The sequence below is a fragment of the Dioscorea cayenensis genome, chromosome 20 (assembly GCF_009730915.1).
Source record: "Dioscorea cayenensis subsp. rotundata cultivar TDr96_F1 chromosome 20, TDr96_F1_v2_PseudoChromosome.rev07_lg8_w22 25.fasta, whole genome shotgun sequence".
Classification (NCBI taxonomy): Eukaryota; Viridiplantae; Streptophyta; class Magnoliopsida; order Dioscoreales; family Dioscoreaceae; genus Dioscorea; species Dioscorea cayenensis.
Window position 1 is genome coordinate 18,112,788 of NC_052490.1, and position 3,309 is coordinate 18,116,096.

Here is a 3,309-nt window from a genome sequence, read left to right on the forward strand (position 1 = left end):
ACTGAGGCTCGTTGGCAGGATGGAAAGCCTCGGCATCATCACCCTCCTCCTCTGCTATCTCTGGGGCCGGTAGAACCAGAGCATAAACACACGTCCGAACCCTACGAACCATGCCCATTAATCTCATCGTCTCCAGGCTCAGGGGTACAGGTATACTCGTCTTCTCGGCCCCGTGAATCACGCCCAAGAGACCCATACCGAGAGCTAATCTAGTAATGTATAGACCCGAGAAGATCGCTCCTAATCAAGTATACTGGCCCTGATGTCAAATGTACTCAACAATGATGTACCCTAGATGGATCGGTATGCGCTGCATCATCGAATACAAGTAAAGAAGCTCCTGTCGGCTCAGAACAGTGAGGAGTATACTTTGGGTTGTTTTGAGTGAGTTCACCCACTTACACGATTTTCGGTTTTTTTGTCATTTTTTATTCAAGTTTTTAGCTAGAGCATTGATTTTTCGTATTTAGTGTGAAAATTTACCTTACTTGTAGAATGCCCTCTTTGTATGCTTTGGTGAACTTAAGGCCAAGCACTTCCAATATTTCCTTCATCCATGCACATAATGTTTTAATTTTTGCTTGAGGACAAGCAAAAGCTTAAGTGTGGGGGATTTTGATAAGTGCTTGTGTGATAGTAATGCGAAGCATTCTTTCCTTGTGTTGAGCATTACTTTTCTCGGGTTTTAACTCTAATATGTGTGTATTTATGTTACTTTATTGCAGGTAGTTATTGCAGGTAGGGTTGTGAGGCCGATTATTAGAGAAAGAAGCCAATGTGGGTCGTAATGCACTAATTTAGAGGAAATCTTGCTAAGGTTCAAATGCGAAGACATAGGTTGGGTTCCAGATGCAGGAATGTGTGCCAACCTCCTCGTACTCGAGTTAGCACAACTATTTGGAGGGGCACAAGGGTAGTCACATTCAAGCATTCCGACTTGTGCATATAGAACAAGATCTCCACCAACATATTCGTTATTAAAGAAGCAAGGCGATCCACGACGTAAATGTGTGCCTGTTTCTGTTACCTCGATGAAAGTATGGATTCAGGACTATTTCAGGTCGGTAACATAATAGGGTATTGTAAAAAATACTATAATAAAAATACTGCAGCAGCACTGTTTACAGCCGGCCGAGAAAACAGGAAAACAGAGAATCCACACTGGCATGTGGAAATTCCACACGCCCGTGTGAAAAACCCACAGGGGCACCTACATGGACCGGTGGATTCCCGATTCCAGCCTTTTAAAAGCCGATTTCAGCCCCGATTTAAGCATTCTTTTCTCCATCTTTTCCCTAACTTGAGAGAGGGCGGTGGCTAGGATTTTGAGAGGTATAGGCTAGGGCTATAGAGAGGTTCCACGGCTCAGACATCACGTGCCGTTTGGAAGAAGGTTAGTGGGAGAGCTTTCGTCGGCACCAATCCGGAGAGGTGTATCCTAGGCCAGACAAAAGAACCCTTGCGACGAGTAGAGGACTCTCCACAAGACCATCGCCACGACTAATGAGGGGTTGAGAGTATGAATACTGCCCTAGAGTGACACTAGGGTTGAGAGTTCTTCTTGGTAACTCTTGCGAGTGAGTGACATACCATGAGAGTTAGACAAAGCTAGATTAGAGAGGGTTGGGAGGGTGAGTCGAGAGGTAGCGGAGCGTCCCCTTGCCCCTCCGGTGTGATCTATCCTACATCCACGTTCCAAGAGTTCTTTGCGGCCATAGTAGAGTGAATGGGCTAAGGGATAACCTTCCACTGGGGCTTAGTTGCGAGTGCAACGGAGTGAAACGCTGAAGTGATTTTAGAACCTAGGGCTCAATTATGGCTAGGGATCTTCCACCTGGACCAAAGGGTTAGGTCTATACATAGGAAAAGGGTTTATCACTTGGAATCCCTAGAGCTCATTGCAATTCTATGCGAGTGCAATGTTGAGAGGTTATTCAATCTCTTCTCCGAGACATGTTTAAAGTTAGGCATGGTTGACCTTAGATTTGGGATCATGTAATTAAGGATTTCCATGACTCATTGTTGCATCAATTAGATAGTATAATAGAGGGTTATGGCACTTGAAACGATTTTCCTAGGTGGATCAATATCCGGGTATTCTACCTTTATTGATTGCCTTACCTTCTCCTTTACTTGTGCCCGCTATCTTGTTGTTTTCATTTTTCGTTATTTCATATTTTGTCACACTTATCACTATTCATCTTCCACATTATTAAGAAAAAACTTAAGTGTCTTTATTCTCTATTCTCTATGGATAAGATACCCACTCATCTGGGATTATTACTTCGACACCCGTGCACTTGCGGTTTACATGCATATACGTACATGTCAAGTTTTTTGCGACATTGCCGGGGAGTAGGCGTTTAGAGATACTTTGCACTTTGTTTTCTTAGCTATTCATTTATTCATTCTATTTCATATTTTCTTATTCTATCATCGTTCTGATTTCTTTTTCTTTCTTTTTGGGTGCAGCTCCAGGTTATGACCCAAGGAAACCCCTCCGTATTGATTGAAGTAGATCTCGAGTTTGAATATACACTGAGAAAAAAAGGGAAAGAACCTGTGCAAGAATAGTCTAATCTAGCTGATTTGGGAGTGGAAGAAACTGAAAACATGGCAGAACAGAATGAGCAACAACGGACATTATTCTATTATGCCATACCTTGATTGTTGGGGACACAATCGAGTATTGTGCGTCCCCCGATTACAGCTCAGAAGTTCGAGCTGAAGCCTGTATTCATCCACATGTTGCAGTAATCCACACAGTTCAATGGTTTTTCCGATGAGGATCCAAACAATCATATAGAGAACTTTCTCAAGGTGTGTGATATGCTGAAGATAAACGGGGTGACGGATGATGCCTTAAAGGGGAGAGCGAAGCAGTAGCTGCACTCATTACCTAGAGCTTCTATTACCACATGGGAGGAGATGGTAGAAGCTTTTCTTGCCCGATATTTCCCTCCCGGAAAATCCGCAAAGCTTAGGAATGAGATCTTGTCCTTTGTACAGTTGGAATTAGAGTCTCTATTTGAGACGTGGAAAAGGTTCAAGGAGCTCCTGAGAAAGTGCCCGCAACACAGATTCCCGGCGTGGATGATTGTTCAGACCTTTCACAATGGTCTAAATTCGAGTACAAGGCAACTCTTGGATGCGGCAGCAGGAGGTACCTTAGGTAGCAAGACCCCCGGTGAGGCCCGTCAATTAATTGAAGAAATTTGGTTAAACAGCTACCAATGGAATACCAGGGAGAAGAAAAAGGTGGCCGGCCTCTATGAGATAGATGCATTAACCTCATTGCCGGCTCAAGTG

At 43.7% G+C, this 3,309-nt stretch overlaps 1 non-coding gene across 1 annotated transcript; it reads right to left on the bottom strand.

Moving 5' to 3' along the window:
• Positions 1 to 2,976: 2,976 nt before the first annotated feature.
• LOC120252197 lies at positions 2,977 to 3,083 on the bottom strand. The gene has a single exon (XR_005533738.1). It is a non-coding gene; the product is annotated as a small nucleolar RNA R71 (small nucleolar RNA).
• Positions 3,084 to 3,309: the final 226 nt, after the last annotated feature.